The sequence below is a fragment of the Panthera leo genome, chromosome D1, assembly GCF_018350215.1.
Source record: "Panthera leo isolate Ple1 chromosome D1, P.leo_Ple1_pat1.1, whole genome shotgun sequence".
Taxonomy (NCBI): domain Eukaryota; kingdom Metazoa; phylum Chordata; class Mammalia; order Carnivora; family Felidae; genus Panthera; species Panthera leo.
The window spans coordinates 2,712,006-2,731,465 of record NC_056688.1 but is presented as its reverse complement, the minus strand read 5'-3'; positions in this window follow the sequence as shown (position 1 = coordinate 2,731,465).

The following is a 19,460-nucleotide window of genomic DNA, read 5'->3' as shown; positions in this document are numbered from 1 at the left end:
TACAAAATAATGTCCTCAGTGACTTGATACATTACCCTAGAATAGCCAGCAGGACAACAATCCAATAGCAATTTCAACTATCTTTCATCTTAAAACAAAGAAAATCCAATATTTTATTGTGACTCTGACCAGAATTCCAAACGGCATAGTTGGTACCACTGTAAAAAGCAGTAAGGATTCCTAGAATATGCATTCTATTTAACTTTTGTTTTAATTTAACTTGTAATTGTGAGATACTTCTGTTCTAGATTCAACTTTACAGTTTCATGATGCATTTGGCTGTATCATACCTTTGATCACCTCCATAATTCCCATCTCACCTGTCCCCAGAACTCGAGAAGTCTGTCTTCTCCTTCATCCTGAACATGTATATTTCTGCACATGCATATATGTCACATATCACGACCCTTTGTTCACCGTCGATCACTGCATCATTTCACATTCACCAAACCATTCTCTTTCCTTATATTCAAGTTTAAACTCTTATTCTCTTCATTTGGAGAATCTACCTAAATTAGTTATTTCCGGGGCGCCTGGGTGGCTCAGTCGGTTAAGCAGCCGACTTCAGCTCAGGTCGCAATCTCGCGGTCCGTGAGTTCGAGCCCCGTGTCGGGCTCTGGGCTGATGGCTCAGAGCCTGGAGCCTGCTTCCGGTTCTGTGTCTCCCCCTCTCTCTGCCCTCCCCCGTTCATGCTCTGTCTCTCTCTGTCTCAAAAATAAACAAACGTTAAAAAATTTTTTTTTTAAATTAGCTATTTCAACAGAGGTTAAAAGATCAAAAATAGAACAAATTCGTTTCAGAGTTTATGACAACAAAATTCCTACAGAATATGTTTTTCTTCTCGTATGATTACATTCCAAGGAAGGTGAAGGAAGTGAGGCATTTGTTTCAACATATGATCTACTTAATACCTGGCAAGTTATAAATGCATAAAGGAATCTTTATCATCACCAGCACTATATGTCGGTACTAAGTTAAAATGTACTGTGTATATGCTCTGCCGTAGGCCATAGCTAAAGTTCCTAATCCCTGTTTTTCTCTTAATACTGTGTATTAAGGTTAATACACAGTAATTTCGAAAAACTCCAAATCTGGAAGACGATATCATATATTTTTGGCCATTTGACCCACTGACCAAAGTCACCTTATGGAAGATGAATTTTTTGAAATAATTTGTAAGGCACTAAAAAATTATAAACTGGTTGGGATTCTACGTGGTCATATTTCTTTTATGCTCACTAAACTACCCCCAGAATCATTCATCCCAAATCCCACTGACTTTAGAATTCCTAAATACAGCTGCTACCAGTTCAGCCACAGGCTGGTCTCTAACAAATAGGTTCTCAAAGGAATGGTAGGTAGGAAATTGCTCTTTATTTTAGCTTTAGTTCTAGTCTCATCTTTAGGGATTTTTAGGAGTTGAGTCATTATTTTCCCTTATCTGCACTCAGACACATCTGCTACTCATCAGCCAGAACTGGTCACATTGAAAGTGAGGGTTCAGAACTGCCCACAGAGAAGCAAGTCATTCTTGGCAAATTCAAAGCCAAAAAAAAAAAAGCAGAATTTTAAGCAGAAACAAATATCATTGGCCATGTTCTCCTTAAGAGATAGCATTCAGGAATACTTTCCTATGTCAAACATGTAAAAAAAACTTTATTGAATTAAAAATAAATGATTCCTTTGACTTTTACATTACACATGCTACACTCCCACACATTCCCATGATCCACCATGGGAAGTTCTGTAAATGTGAGAGGCTTCAGATGTTCCAACAAAGATAAAGTACGTTCTTGGTCACAATTGTTTATAGTACGAGTATGCAGAGTTAAAAATCATCAGTAGCAGTGATGGTGTGAGGGAGTTCGAGAAGGGAGTGAGTGAAGTCTCATATGCGCTCAGTGTTAACCATACAACATGGGCTCTCCATACACAATGATATTTAATACCCAGAAATCCCAAGAAGAAGTACCTCTTTTTGCACGTGTAGATGTAGTCCCAGGAAGGCTAAATAACTAGCACTTGACAAGTCCATATAATTGATTCCCACTATTCATAGTAGTTGTGTTCTCTAAAGTGACTGTGACCACTTAATTAGCAAATGTGGACCTCTTGCTCCTAGGGTTTAGATGCTTGCAATCCTCTGGTCACACTATTGACTGATCATTACTTTGTTTTATGTGTGTTTCTGTTTAAAGACAACTTATTTAATATATATTATTGTTTTCTTCACAATGAATTCCTGGAAAATACGTATTCATGCTGGAATGAAAGTTATCCAGCACATGTATTTTCTCTGGAAGACACACAACAGCCTTCTTGCACTTAGGAATGTGAGACCCCACTTCAGCACTATGCTCAAGGCCAAACTGAGAAGTTAGCAAGAAAAAAGCAAAAAAATGATAAAAACATGGCACTAAATACATCACACTTGTATTTGCTTGTTTCCACTGTAAAAGCAGACACAAGTAGGCAAATTGTCAACTTGTTCACACATCAGCTAGGAACATGCTCTTTGGGCAACTCAAATTTTTCACTGCTCTGCAGGTGTCTGTGAGTGACTGGGAAAGGGCTTTGAGTTTTGATTTGGGGGTTACAAAAACATTTTAGCATATCGGCAAATTTGCAAATGCAGAATCCATAAATAATGGTGATGACTGTACTTGATACTAGATCTGTTGAATGCCAATGCATGTCCACTCTTTGTGTCTCCACCTCTTTCTCTTGGATGTAAAAGTAATGCATTCTCATGGGGAAAAAGAGAGCCATGCAAAAAATATTCTCAAAACAATTTTTAACCAACGAAAATTATATCACCTAAGTCTTTCTCTATATATGTGTATGTGTGCATATCTACACAATGACTGTGTAAACATCATTTTGGTTTAATAATTCTGGGAATGGCCAGAGAAAGAAAAAAATCATATGACTTCACTCATGGGAGGACTTTAAGAGACAAAACAGATGAACATGAGGGAAAGGAAACAAAAATAATGTAAAAACAGGGAGAGGGACCAAACAGAAGAGACTCATAAATATGGAGAACAAGGTTACTGGAGGGGTTGTGGGAGGGGGGATGGCCTGAATGGGTAAGGGGCACTAAGGACTCTACTCCTGAAATCACTGTTGCACTATATACTAACTAATTTGGATGTACATTTAAAAAAATAAAAAATAAAAATAAAAATATAAAAATGATCCTGAATGCTATAGAGAGTTAAAACAAATTGAAAAAATAATAATATTCTGGAAATGGTTAATTATAGAGCTCTTTCCCTTAAATATTGAGTATAGCTGGACATCATTATTTTCAGTGATTGCATAACATGTTTTCACTTATCTCCTACTAACAGACATATAGGTTCTTCTAGAATGCATCCATTGATCTATTAATATTTATTTACCCTGAACTGTACTGAAAATTGTCAACATGTGTGTGCATATGTCTGACTATTTTTTGCAACAATTTCTTTAAAGCACAAGTCAGATTTCAATGCCTATTAATCGGCCCTTGAGAAACGTTTTCCCCAGCTTAAGCCATGTTCTGTCTGCTGTCCCATGTGCTGCAAGGTCAATGTTCCTTTTAACTTGCTGTCAGGACTTCCCACCTAATTGAACACCATGCTCTGTAGTTGTGGGAAAATAGATCAGCTCATCTTAGGATTCATAACCAAATGCCTAGAGATGGCCTAGTACTAGAACAATAAGCATCTGAAGAATTGTAGGCTAAGGAGCCAATACTGACAAGTTGTGGGAAGGCGGTAATGGTGGCAGCGTCATTTTTGACTCTTTCCAAATCTCCACATAAAAAATGGACACAGAACCTGAATGGCAAAATCAAAACTCTAGGGAGGGTGCCACACAACATCTTCTCAGCTACATGACTGGAATGTTATTAGCATCCATATGGGAAAAAACGGGAAACCAAGCAAGCAGGCTGATGGACCTGAAATACAAGAATCTGACAGCAGCAATGAGTATTTGCTAGAAAACACATCAGGTCAATCTGAGAAAGCCAACTGCAAAGGGAGGAACCCTCCCCCACCCAACAGCAGGTGCGATGGGCCCACTGTAAGAAGGGAATAAGATGTTAGCTTCGTTGTTGCCCTTGAACCCCTTCCTTTCCAGGATAGGATCTAATACTGATGAAAACCTACTGGAAGTGGATTTAAAATTGAGCAAGCTCACACTAGCGGAGAAGGAAGAAAGAGAAAGTTCTGGGGGAAAAAAGGGGGGAGATGGAAGTGAAGCAGAGCTCAGGATTCTCACAAAGAAAGTCCCTCTATTTCTAAGCACTGTATGGAACAACAGAAGTTATGTGAAGTTAGAAAAGCTTGCCTAGGATTGGGGGGGGGTGGCGCCCTGTGGGGGGGGGGCATTCATTTAAGCGTTTGGTTCTTGATTTCGGCTCAGTTCATGATCTCACGGTTCATGAGGTCAAGGCCCAGGTCGAGCTCTGCACTAACAGCACGAAACCTGCTTGGGATTCTCTCTCCCTCTCTCTCTCTCTGTCTCTCTCCCTGCCCCTTCCCTGCTTGCACATGTGCGCTCTCTCTCCCACTCTCTCTCTCTCAAAAATAAACAAGTACATTAAAAAATAAGAAAAACTTCCCTGAAACACATCTCCTTCTAAAGTTCAGCAAAAGTAATATCACACGAGAAAGAATAATACAAATGTGTAAGGTTAAATCCCACACCTGTTATTATAAACACAAAGGAAACAAGACAAGAAGGTATTCCTACAAGAAGCACACCCAGACCCCAGACAAACACACTCAAAAATGACACTGGATATGTAACTATTATTTCAAAATGAGCCAATTAAAATGTACAAACTGAAGACACGGCAGAGCACAGGAAATAATTAGATACAAAGGGAAAGACAGATCACTTCAGGTGGAAAGAATAAAATAGAAGGAACACAGGAGTGAAGACATCAGAAAGCATACAAATTAAAACAAAAACATGTTTGAAAAGCAAAGAAGGCGAGGGGCCCCTGGGTGGCTCAGTCAGTTAAGCATCCGACTTCGGTGCAGGTCATGATCTCACAGTTTGTGGGTTCGAGCCCAGCGTCAGGCTCTGTGCTGACAGATGAGAGCCTGGAGCCTGCTTGGGATTCTGGGTCTCCCTCTCTGCCCCTCCCCCACTCTCACTCTGTCTCTCTCTCCCCCAAAATAAATGAACATTAAAAAAAAATTGGGAGGGCACCTGGGTGGCTCAGTCAGTTAAGCATCTGGCTTCGGCTCAGGTCATGATCCCACAGTCCGTGAGTTCGAGAACCACATTGGGCTCTGTGCTGACAGCTCGGAGCCTGGAGCCTGCTTCGGATCTTCTGCCCGCCTCCCCCCCCCCCCCCCCCGCCCCTGTCCAACTTATGCTGTATGTCTCTCTCAGATAAATAAACATTAAATACATACATACATACAAAGAAACTGATAAAATTGTTTGAAAGAAAAATAAGAATACTGATGGAAGACAAGAATAATTCAACACAAAAAAAAACAGAAGTCTGAAGAAAGAAGTTAAAGAAAATAAATACTAGGGGCTATCATAAAAATATCTTGAAATAGAAAAGAAACTATACATTGAAAGAATGTACCCCATGTCTGAGAATACTTGATCTGGCCAGAAAAGAAAAATTAAATCTATCCTACTATTTTTTTTTTAAAGTAAAGAATAAGAGAAAAATATCCTGAAATCAAGGGCATGTGACTTGACATGAGTTTGTCATCAAAATTTTCATTGATATCACTTTATGCCACAAGAAAAGAGGAGTAGCATATTCTAGATTCTTGGGGGTTGCAGGGAAGTAGACAAAAACATGAGGGCAGGGGGTCATACCCAGCAAATCACAGAACAGTGGTATCCTATTGCCAGAATTCAGGAACCATTGTTGCAGAGACTTCTTCCTGAGAAATCAATGCGTGGGTGAGCACAGTAACAACCACTAAGGAATCAGAGACACGAAGGTTAGGGGTAAATGTGAAACCTACAGCTAGTTGTAGATTAAGAGAAACAAAGGTTCCAAGGGAAAGAGGTTGCGTGTAATGATGATATACACACATGATGTAGCTCATGAACCACTTGTGCAGGTCCCTTAGCAACTCTATTCTCAAAGTCATGTGGATAGCTTCAATCTGGCCATTTATGGCAATAGTTGGTTTTTAGAAAGGTGGTTATTCAATACTCATGGTCTTGGTCCACCCTGGTTGGGCTGCCATAGCAAAATACCACAGTTGGGGGGGTTTAAGCAAAATAAATTTATTTTCTCACAGTTCAGGAGACTTGAGGTCCAAGATCAAGGTGCCGGCAGAGTTAGTATCCTGTGAGGTCTCTCCTCCTGAGTTAATGACCGCACCCCTCTCCTTGTGTACTGATGTAATCTCTCCTCAGAGAAAGAGAAAGCAGAGGAGAGGGGGAGAAAGAGAGATCGTATCGTTCTGGTACATTTTCTTACAAGGACTGTACCATGAATATGTAACCTGCAAAATCCAGAGGCCATGGAAACCTTTACAGATGCCATATCCTCTAAGCAAAGAACCAGATGGTTACCTAAAGCACACATTACATTGAAATTTCAAAATGGCAGGTTTAAAACATGGCGTCTAGGAAGGTATGCGTGAATCAAACACACACAAGAAAGCAGTTACTATAAAAATCAGGATACTGGTTATGTGCGGGGAGGAGGGGGATTAAAATTAGAAGTGGGTCACAGGAAAGGCGCTTCTAGAGTGACTGCAAAGTTATGTTTCTTCACTTGCTTGTTTCACCACACATTTGATTTGTGTGGTTTTCTGCGTTTTTGTTTGATCTTACAATAAATTATTTTTTTTAATTTTTTTTTCAACGTTTTTTATTTATTTTTGGGACAGAGAGAGACAGACAGAGCATGAACGGGGGAGGGGCAGAGAGAGGGAGACACAGAATCGGAAACAGGCTCCAGGCTCTGAGCCATCAGCCCAGAGCCTGACGCGGGGCTCGAACTCACGGACGGCGAGATCGTGACCTGGCTGAAGTCGGACGCTTAACCGACTGCACCACCCAGGCTCCCCTTACAATAAATTATTTTTAAAAAGAAACCAATCCTTCTTGTGGCTAATCTCCCAAAAGATATATACAAGAATATAAAGAAATATGAATATCAAACTAGAAACTAATATTTATTGTAATTATGTACTTTAAATATGAAATGCAATAACTGAATTAAAATCTGTGTATGACTCTTACAGTATGCCAAAACAATTAACTAAAGTAAAAATCCCCACCAACCTTTTTTTAAAAATACAATCGTGCCAACTGGTAATTTAACTGAAGTTCATTTAATTTTTTTTTTCTGACTTGACTGAATTAATTATTATTGGCATATTTGAGACAAAGACTTAAGGACTTGACTAAATTGCCTTTGATGACATTGTCTACAAACTTTTTTTTAAATGAATAAAACAAAGATGTGACAAGAATAAATAGCACATATAAAACTCTATAACAGGTTAAAGTCCCTACTATAAGGGAAGTTCTCGAAAAGATCATCAGGTAAATGTCTTGAGCTGCAGTTGTTCAACCAGCTTATCCAAGTCTAGAGAACAGGGTGTGGTGGTCACCATCCGTGAAGCCCGAGGAGAATATTTCCATCTGCACGGTGGTTTGTGAACTTGCATTTTATTACAGGGCAAGCCACAGAGGAATTAATGTGTTCATTCCCTTTTATTCCTCCGCCCCTCTCCATCTGCACCCCCACCTACAATGAGCCCACTGCCACACATTTATGGAAGTTGAAGTCTCAAGCTGTGTTTCGTAGGACTGAGCAGGGAGAGCCCGGTCCCTGAGAACACTAGAGAGAAAGCATCTTGGTCGGAGACTGTTAGCATCAAGTAGAGTCTGCAGGCAGCCAGGTTAACAGCTTTGGTCCCTCCTTAGGGATCTGCCAAGGCCCTGATGGAGGTAAGGAAGCAGATTAACAAGGATTGTTCTATTTGAAGTTAAGTTCGTTGTGGAATCTTGCAAGTTTTGCAATGGTCTCACTCTCTGAAGCCATGTATAAAGTTCTGAGATCTCCAAAACACAGGACTTTATGTTACTGTGGAGATTTGATCATGGTTAGCCTGCATTTCCTTACAAATTTCTATTCGTTGTATCCCATGATGGGCCCCATGCTTGGATACCATAAATTCATTCTTTCCTTGCAGCTTTGACTTTTAAAGAGCTTGCCACCACTTAGTGATTGCTTATTCATGCTGTGTTTACTTAGCTCTGCTCCCTCTAAGTCTCTCTCATTATTGCCTTAATCAGGGCGGCTGTGCTTCTATGAATCACCTTCTACCAATGACACCACTGGTAGTAAAGTGCAGATCTCAGGGATAATTATTGTTTTGCATTTATATTATTATTACTTTGCATTTATATAGCCTCCTTCTTCATCTGATACTTTATTCACAACAAGCCCTTTCTGGTGATTCCTGCTAAGCATATTAAAGAAATCAGAGCATTGTATAGAAATATGCAAGAAGAGATGTCATAGATCATTTCACTTCATCCCTTTATTTTCGGATGTGGAAACTGAGGAGCCCCAGAAAGACTGACTGAATTGCCCAAAGGCACTGGTTTGTAGCACAGTCAAAACTAAAGAACAGTTTTCTTGACCTAGCCGTCACATATTAATTTTTTATCGAAAGCTAGATATAAGTGCATTAATAAATAAATGAATAAGTTATTTTATGAACTAATAAACTGTGACTTATAATCTACGGTGAAAGTGGTACAATTGTAGTTACTGCTTGCTGAATAACACTTATTAACACGACATCCTCTGAGGACACCTGGTACCTGAATTTATTCACTCTGGGTGCCAGAGGCTTCACAGAAGAGTTTGCCCAGGTAGAAATGGGTATACATACCATGTCTCAGGATGGGGACAGCATGGAGAGTCCTTCACTTTAAAAATGGACAGAGAGAGCCTGGGTGGCTCAGGTGGATAAATGTCCAACTCTTGATCTTGGCTCAGGTCATGATCTCATGGTTGGTGGGTTCGAGTCCTACATCAGGCTCTACATTGCCAGCATGCAGCCTGCTTGAGAGTCCCTTTCTCCCTCCCCTGTTTGTGTGCTCTCTCTCTCTCTCAGATAAATAAATAAACTTTAAAAAAAATTAGAAAAGGACAGAGTTGCCCCCAAAGCCCTCTGTCCTGTGTTGGTCTCTTCAGGGTACCTTTCACCTCTTTTTTTTTAATGTTTATTTTATTTTTGAGAGTGAGAGAGACAGAGCACGAGCGGGAGAGGGGCAGAGAGAGAGGGAGACACAGAATCCGAAGCAGGCTCCAGGCTCCGAGCTGTCAGCACAGAGCCTGACACCGGGCTCGAACTCATGAACCGTGAGATCATGACCGGAGCCGAAGTTGGACGCTTAACTGACTGAACCACCCAGGCACCCCTCTGAGAAACCTAACTCTCAATTAGTCTCACGTTGCACCAGTTTTCAAATTTTAGACTTTAAATGCCTTTTTGATGCTTTCAATATGTTATTCAAAAATTCTGGCTCCCTGTTTTGCTTGTTAACTTTGTAAGGACTTTTCTTCCTTTTTTGTGCAATTCTCTACAACATTTTCCGAGCAGGCTTTTACTTAAAAGTAAAAATTTACTGAAAGGTCAAATTTCTCATTGGAGCTCAAGTTGGAAACAATTTCTCATTGGGCAAAATTACCAGGTCATGGTCCTTCCAGTGCAACACTGTTAAACTGTTACTTGTTTGCAACAGCTAATGGGGACTATCTGGTTAGTTACTGAATGTCCTTGTGAGGTAAACATAAGAAGAATATTCAACTGTTGCTTTTTTAACTTCAGAACCAAGAGGAAATATACTCGATCTAGTCAAGAGTCAGCAGTCCATCAATTGCGTTATTTGGGGAAACAACACCTGATTCATCTGTTGGAGCATTTGGGGTGCTGAAAGCTAAAAACTGATTAAGCAATTAGAATTGGTGTTTATTAGATATCTCTTGTGCAGTTAACTCTTAGGTAAGTTCTGAGGATCAGCAAAAGGGATACAGGATATAATTTATAAACTAAAGGCGTTTACATTGTAACTGGAAAGAAAACTAACACACTTTAACAAAGGGGAACTGAACAGTAAGATGATACATTGAATTGAGCTTCATGGATTGGAATAGTGAAAATGGGAGAGATTTATGGAGTGGGTGAGATTTGAGCTCTGTCCCTGAGGTACAGATGGTATTTACATATTCAGGTGGATGGAGGAGGTGTGCCAGATAAAGAAGATTCTACAAGGAAAAAAAAATCACAACGGGAGAAATAAGCATGTTGTATGTTGGAAAGAGTGAGATTCCCCACCTGTATGAAATATATTTCATAGAATAATGGAAAATTATGTATCAGTACCTTTGAAAGCATTCTGATGACTTAAAGAATTCCAGCCACTCCTATACCCTCAGCACCGAGCTGCTCAATAAATACTCAAAGAGGCAAAGGCATCTATCTAAGAGATATGTTACAGAAAATGGAACAGAGAGCCAGTGGGGTGCCTGGGTGGCTCAGTCGGTTGAGCGTCCGACTTCAGCTCAGGTCACGATCTCGCGGTCCGTGAGTTCGAGCCCCGCGTCGGGCTCTGGGCTGATGGCTCAGAGCCTGGAGCCTGCTTCCGATTCTGTGTCTCCCTCTGTCTCTGCCCCTCCCCCGTTCATGCTCTGTCTCTCTCTGTCTCAAAAATAAATAAAACGTTAAAAAAAAAAAAATTAAAAAAAAAAAGAAAGAAAAACAGAGAGCCAGAGCCGGCCGGGTAACTGAGTAAGACCTCGCTCCTCGTGAACTGCACACACTCAGCACTACCTCTGGACTCTAGCACGTGAACTGCACACACTCAGCACTACCTCTGGACTCCAGCACCGTTTCCAGAACTAGAAAGTTCTAGGTGACGGAAGTCATCTCTAGATTCACTCACTCAACATCCACAAAAAGCCTGCTGTAAAGTTTCTGTTGAAAGCGATACTTAGGCAGAAAAATCTCCTTAGAGATTTCAAAAGTAAGGAGACCTTGTCCAGTGAGCAGCTGTGTCTCTGCCTTGATTTTCCATATGATCCGCAGGACAACAAGGCTGAGACGCACAGGACGGAGGGTTCAAGCCACATCAGCAGCTCTTCTCCCAAGGAAAAGAGGTAAAAAATAACTCAGCTCAACTAGTGTGTGCTGATGATGGGATGTCAGGGTGAGAGACGTCCAGTCCTACTGACCACTCTCTGCCCATAGGACCATATTGTTCATGCTCATCGAAGTGTGGAGGGGCAAGCCGTTCATCGCAAACCTTGATTTGTATGTCTTCTCAAGGAAACCCACATGAGTTGATAAAAGTGCAAAAGTCCTTTCATCTTCAGCGATACTTGTTCCATAACCTTCCAGATACCCAGCTTCTTCAAGACATGGTAGATGTGACAAATGCCATCGTTTTCAGATCCCTTGACATGTTCGCTATGACCATCAGGCTGATGAACTAAATATTTCAATTTATAGCCACATGGGTTTGTGTGTTTGGTTGCTTGCACAATGTAGAAAATAGCTGTTAAAGTATTCATTTTTGGGGGCGCCTGGGTGGCCCAGTCGGTTGAGCGTCCAACTTCGGCTCAGGTCATGACCTCACAGCTCGTGGGTTCGAGCCCCACATCAGGCTCTGTGCTGACAGCTCAGAGTCTGGATCTGCTTCGGATTCTGTGTCTCCCTCTCATCTGCCCCTAACCCACTGGCACTCTGTCTCTCTCAAAAATAAATAAACATTAAAAAATACTTAAAAAATACATTTCATTTTTCTCAGTGTAAACTTCATGTTACTATGTTTAAACTTTTTTTTTTGAGAGTTGTGGGGAGGAGAGGGGCAGAGAGAGCGAGAACCCCAAGCAGGCTCCCCAATGTCCACACAGAGCCTGACCCAGGGCTTGAACTCATGAACCCTGAGATCATGACCTGAGCCAAAATCAAGAGTCAGAGGCTTAACCAACTGAGCCACCCAGTCGCCCCACATGTTACTGTTTTTATTTCAAACTAATTATTCTTTTAAGATAAGCTTTATCTTTTTTGCATTACAATTGTTTGTAGTTTTTCCTACTGTAGCCCTAAATTAATGAATTAATGACCTAATACTGAAACTAATGAAACTGTAACACGCTGAAACTTAACATCCAGATGCCGTCACCTGCTAAAGGGTCCTTTCTGTGCTTAGTTTTGGCCCTGCTGGTTCGATTTTGCTGTATCCACAGCACCTACTACCAGAAAGTGCTCAAAAACAGGCGATGAATGGATTACTGAATACTTGCTCTTAAAAGTAAAGCACAAGGAATGCCTGGTAGAGGTCAGAGGCCATAATTGCAAAGAAAAAAAATAAAAACAATGAAATCTTTCACGCAATAATAGATCACAAAAGAACAAATTTGCTGTGTACATTAAATACTTTCGTATCTACTATTTTTTTATTTTTTTTTAAAGTTTATTTATTTTTGAGACAGAGAGAGACAGAGCATGAACAGGGGAGGGTCAGAGAGAGAGGGAGACACAGAATCTGAAACAGGCTCCAGGCTCTGAGCTGTCCACACAGAGCCCGACGTGGGGCTTGAACTCACAGACCGTGAGATCATGACCTGAGCCGAAGTCGGACGCTTAACCGACTGAGCCATCCAGGCGCCCCCGTATCTACTATTTTTTTATAGATCTTCCAAGATCTCTGTCATCTGGGGGGAAGCACGTATTTCATGGGCCCAGAGAAGCTTATTGACTAAGGTCACAAATTCAGGAGACAGAAATGCTCAGACTCCTGATTCTAAGTCCGCTGCTCTCCCAACTATAACATGCCACATTCTCAATTGTTTTGGCCTTCACAGCCTGTAATCATTTGTCCAATAGTTCACAATTACATCTTTAGCAGAATTAAGTGATATGAAAGCTAGTAGCTTCTGGATGGTAAACGTCTAACTGGTGACCTGCTTGGGAAGAAAGTTGTTGGATGTTCTGAACATTTTTTTAAGGAGAAGTACAAACAAAATTTAGCACCAAGTGTCATGAGTCAAAATAATGAGTGAGTTATATTCATAGATATTGCTTGTTTATTCCCTCATACAAGGCATGCCAGCCTTTGTTTATTCAAAGGTATGAAATTTTCCAGGTTATGAATATCATCCTAAGTCAGGTCACGTGATGCAGGAGACAATGCTGGATAAAACATCTGCAAATAAACCTGCCTTCCACGACTAATATTGTTCCCCGGAGGTACGTCATAGGCATTATACCTGCTAGAAACTCAAATAGCAGTGTTGATAAGACATATCAATGGGAGGTTCTGAAACTCTAAAATAGCCCTCCTGTATTTTCATTTTCCTAAGTTTCTCATCAGGCATCATATCTATCTTGCTATCACAGAGATGTGTACCCTCTACCAAAGCCACTTGCGTGGAGACAAAGGCCCTGCAGTGAGTAAATATCAAGGAAATAATAAATTGGAAGTGACAGGTGCCTTCAGCCAAAAGTCCAAAGGGAATCGTCATCTTGAAATCCTACATAGCAGAAGGGGCCAAAGAAAGAATGAAATGGCAAAAGTGCCCATGTTAATCCAAAAATGAAGCTTAGGGGTAGTGTCGGGCCAAACCAACTGAACCGGCAATGGTCTTTCTTTCATTTTGAATTAATGTATGTGCAAAAAGAGAAGGCGTGCCAGAATGTCCTCAGCTGGATTAGGGGAAACAAGACAGCTGAATCAGCAGCATAATCAAGAAATATTTGTCAGAGTGATGTGGATTTATTGAGTAAGATAAAGAGATGTGGCTCCATCCCCGTAAGAGTTTACAAATTAGGACTGACAGCACTGATCTAGGGAAAAGAAACCGTCAAAAACAAAACACTGATGGAGCGACAGTAGGCCAGGAGCACTTTAAACAGTTCTTGTGTGTACATGTGGCTCCTTCCTGCCTTTTTGATACGTAGAATCTAATAAACATAATAATAGCGTCAGAAACAGAAATAACGATAATCACTATCATCATTGGTACCATGTCTTCAGCTACTGCCCAGTGCTTTATAGGAATTGTCTTTTCGATGTTTACAACAGCTCTAAAAAGTTACTATTGTCTGTATTTTAATGTTGAAGAACCCGTGGCATGGAGATAATGACCTACCCCGGTCTCATAGCTAGTAATAAGTGGGTGCGTTCAAAACATCTCATGTAGGGAGGCGCCTGGGTGGCTCAGTCGATTAAGCGTCTGACTTCAGCTCAGGTCATGATCTTACACTCCGTGAGTCCGAGCCCCGGGTCGGGCTCTGTGCTGACAGCTCAGAGCCTGGAGCCCACTTCAGATTTTGTGACTCCTTCTCTCTCTGCCCCTCCGCCTCTCACGCTCTGTCTCTCTCTCAAAAATAAACATTAAAAAAAACATTTTTAATAAAAAAAGAAAAAATATCTCATGCAGGGCCCCTGGGGGGCTCAGCTGGTTAAGCGTCCAACTCTTGTTTTAGCTCAGGTCAGGAGCTCACAGTTCCTGAGTTCGAGCTCAGTGTCAGCACACAGCCTGCTTGGAATTATCTCTCTCTCCCTCTTTTCTGTCCCTCCCCCACTCTCTCTTAAAGTAAATAAATATTGAAAAAATAAATCTCATGCCAAAGCCTGTGCGGTATTCTTCCATTACTACCCCCTAAATTAGCCATACATATACTGGATTAAAAGAAAAATATGACCAAGCCTAGATGGAACTCTATAGTGAAGACAAGAGAGCAATTATATCACAAAACAGAGAAGAGCCATCACCACATTTATCAATAATAGTACTGTTTGCGATTGCACGGAAATGGGAGAGCTAGCCTATGAATTTAACCCCAACTGTAACTGCTAATGCGTGAAAGCATTAAATGTGACTGCATTGCACTTTCAAGAGATGCAAAATAAAAAATCTGACTCTGTTCTCTTTTAATACCAGTCACCGATGACTGCAAATGAACTAAATAAATCTTAATATAGCCCACCAGCATTTAATAATTTCAAAAGTATTGTTAAGATTACCTTAATTAATGAATTTCCTATTAATGTCTGTTTATTTGTAAAACTCCAGTCGTTAACCAACGATGGAAATACCAAATGTAAATCAAGGGCACGCATAATTTGCTCAGACTTTCTTGAATGCTAATAACTGTGTGGTATACCTTCAGTTAAGAAGAATCAAGAGCCATTTGAATAATTACAAAGACACATTGGGCATTTTCAAAGAATCATAAATGAAAACAGGGGTAATAGCTCATCAGTCTAAACACCTAAATAAATTCCACTGGTCTATTAGAAGAGCATATGTGGGGCCAGCTCAATCTTTATTCAGAAGAAAATAAGGAAACACAATAATAACACACATACTTAGTGTTTGTTACAGGTAACATTTTTCTATTGCAATTTCTCTAGTAAGACTGTTAGAGTAGGTACATTTAGTCTATTTTAGGGATGGAGAAAGGGAGCCTTCGAGAGGCTGAGTGATTTTACAAAGATCAGATAGCCACTAATGGCAACCATTGTATTCCAGCTAATTTTATTGTATTATTTTATATCTGTTTTTAGTTAGAGAAATTTGATTTAAACATGAAAGATAAGAAAGGTAAAACAAAAGCCAGAACAGTTTTCTTTCTTATTATTTATTTAGTTTTTCATTTTTTTAATGTTTTTATTCATTTTTGAGAGAGAGCGCTAGCAGAGGGGCGGGGCAGAGAGTGAGGGAGACACAGAATCTGAAGCAAGCTCCAGGCTCTGAGCTGTCAGCACAGAGCCTGACATGGGGCTCAAACCCATGAGCCGTGAGATCATGACCTGAGCTGAAGTCGGCAGCTTAACCACCGGAGCTACCCAGGCGCCCCTATTTTTTGTTTCATGGACGTCCATCAGTTGAAATTGTGAAAATCTGCACGGTGAGTCACAATGGGCAGTCTTACTTGGTACCTTCTGTTTGGGTCCAAATGCATCTGTGAGAATCCTGGGAAGCTGCCAGTGATTGCTCTCTCTGTGGTGTTACGATAACCTTATGTACAGTACCAAACCCAGAAAGTGGCACTTGAATAATATGTGTGTGTGCACCTCTGTGTCCTTTACGCTTCTACAACAGCAAAACTACCAATCACACAAAGATACTAACTGAACAACGCCTTTAAAGACACACTCACCCCATCCCCCTCTATGATTCCTAATCCTTGGCAGCTTCTAATCTATTTATCATCTAGATTATTTTGACATTGCGAATACAACATAAATAGTATGTAACCGTTAGAAATCATAATATCCTTTACTCAGCATAATATCCTCAAGACCCAACCAAGTTGTTGTGTCTATCAGTAGTTCACTCCTTTTTATTGCTGAGTAGTATTCTATTGTTTGGAATGGACTATGGTTTATTTATTTATTATTTTAATGTTTACTTATTTTTGAGAGAGACAGAGACAGAGAGAGACAGAGTGCAAGCAGGGGAGGAGCAGAGAGAGAGAGGGAGAGAGAATCTGAAGCAGGGTCCAGGCTCTGAGCTGTCAGCACAGATCCTGATGTGGGGCTCAAACCCATGAACCATGAGATCATGACCAGAGCTGAGGTCGAACGCTCAACTGACTGAGCCACCCAGGTGCCCCTGTATTGTGGTTTATTTAAACATTCACACATTGAAGGACATCTTGGTCATTTCCACTTTGGGGCTCTAGCAGATAAAGCTGCTCTGAACAGTCGTATACAGCTTTTTGCGTAGACATAAATTTTCATTTCTCCAGGATAAATGTAGTGCAATGGATAGGTGTTATGGAAAGTGTACGTTTACTTTCTAAGAAAGTGCTAAACCGTCACCCAAAGTGGCTGTACCACACTTTATATTTGCTCCTATAATGTATGAAAGACTCAGTTTCTCCACACACTAGAAAATGCTGTGGTCATCTTTTTCCTTAAATGTTAACGGTTCCAATAGTTGTGTAACGATCTCTTGTAATGGTCTCATTTGCAATCCCCTAATGGTTAACCACGTTGAACATCTCTTCATGTGCCCCTTTGCCATCTGGATGTCTTCATCAGTGAAATGCCTCTTTATGTACTTCGATGATTTTCTAATTAGATTTTTTGTTTGTTTGGTTCTGTTGTTGACTTCTGAGATTCTTTATTACATAAAGGTCAATAACAGGAATTTTATTTAGAAATGTGTACATGGGTAGTAAAACTCAAACAAAGCAAGAAAATATTTTCCATACAAGTCTGGATAGTTGTTAAAACTAGACCGGAGAAAGGAAGTTGTGATCAGGAAGGACAAACACAGGGTCCTGGGCTGTATTCATTTCTCTCTTTCTTGATGCACGTGTTCCTTTCTTGGCACTGATGTTTACTTTATGATACTTCATTCAGCTTTTGTTTATATGTTATGCCCTTTCCTTTATATTAATTATGCATTAGACTATTTTAAAAATAATAACAATAAACACCAAACTCATGGAGGATTTTCTACCAGGTATTGTGCCAAATACTGTACAGACTGCAGTAGGATATTTAACCTACTAACCCAATGATGCCAAGATATAGGTACTACTGTTGTTCCATCTTACAAATAAAGAGCCTGAGATTCAGAATCACTAAGTAATTTCTTTGAGGTAACATGGCTAATAAGTGCTATCATTTAATTGAGCAACTACATCTGTCTGATTCCAGTGGTCAAGCTCTTAACCATTGTGCAATACCAACCACCATGTTGACTGGTGTTGGGATTCAGTTGTGATTAGTATTTGGGGAATCAAGCCATTGTATAGAAAATTGGGATTTATAATTAATAAAATTTATTAATATGCTTCAAAGCTATGGGAATACAATGTTGTAGACAGAATTTTTTTATTTTAGTAATCTCTACTATTATGGTCAGATGAACTCTAGCTCTTACAATTGTAAAAGAAAATTACCATTCTACTACCCTATGTTGCCCCTACTACATGAATTAAGACATCGTATCCATGCTATTTCCAATTATAGTGAAAAACAAATATCACAAATACCTGCTGTGATTACTTCATGTAAAATTGATGGTGAGCTCACAGAGAGAGGTTTTGCTTGAAAACTGACAGTGGCATTAGCTGGGAACTCCATGGTGATGCATTTGGTTCTTCAATCTCATCAATGGAAAACCTTCTAACCAGCCTCTAACCAACTGTGCTCCTGTTGGACTGTGGATGCTTTATTCCACAGGCTCTTCTCCCAGAAATTCAGGAAGAAATATATATCAGTTCAATGTTCCAGGCCGTGTAGTAGTTATAGAAGTGGAGAGAGGAGTAAAACTTTACTCCCACCTTCACAACCTAGTGAAAAGATAAGACTCTTTAATGCAGAATTATAATGAAATGCACAGCGTTTCCTAATATCCTGATGACTCCTAACTCAGGCTTAAAGAGTCAGAGATGTATTCCAGGGGCAAGAATAATGTATCATATTAAATAACAATGCTAAATAATACTGTAATGGTCTGAACACTTGTGTCCCAGTTTCAAAACGGTGTTGTCAGTTCCAACACATATGTGTTAGCTTGCCCTTCTTCCCTCTTAGAAAGAATAAATGATCGTTTTCCAAATGTGTTTCTCCCTCCTCTTCCCCCTCTCCTTCTTCTCCCTTAATTCCCTTTACCTATTTTGCCCGTCAGATTTGTTTCTTCTAAGTAAGCTAGAAAGGACAAGGAATATAAACACTTTTTTTTCACATCTGGGTATAATAATAAGAAAAGGGATAGAACAAAAATCACCATTAAGGAATAGATGGCTTGCTCAATGTGTACTCATTTAAATAAATAACTAGAGTCAAAAGAATCACGTCCTCTAGTTAAAATCTGCATTTAGTTCCTACATTCCACGAATGTGTGTGCAAACATATTAATTATATACCTCAGAAAAATAGGCATTTAAAATTATTTGGCATCTTATAGGGTTTTGAAACGAAATCAGAAACACCATAATAATCAAAACCAGAATGAGCTTCGAGATATTTATCATCATCATGAAAACAAAACCTCAAGTCAGAGGTGCTAGTTACTGTTGAACCATGAACCAAAATTGTAGAACTCTAAATAGGCTAGACATTTCCTTTATAAAAACCTAGCACAAATAATACACAGTTTTAATTCATTTATTCTCCTTTCCTCCCTGAAATGCTCACGAGACACTCAAATGAAGAATGGTTTTATTCAACTTCTGTTTTTCCTGATCACTGTTACTTAGCTTTCGGTAAGTACATCTCTGCTCTAGCTGTCCCCAGTGCATTTTTGGCATCGTTTGTTTTGTTTTGTTAAATGTCATTCGAAAAATTTAGTGAAGTACGCTTCACATTTCGATATAACAAAATAGTTTGTAATAATCATACTGTGCTTCTTAGTAGCTATACCGTATTACCACTTTTCAGTCAATTTAGTCAGGTATAATTTATATTAAAAACACCTCCTTTTT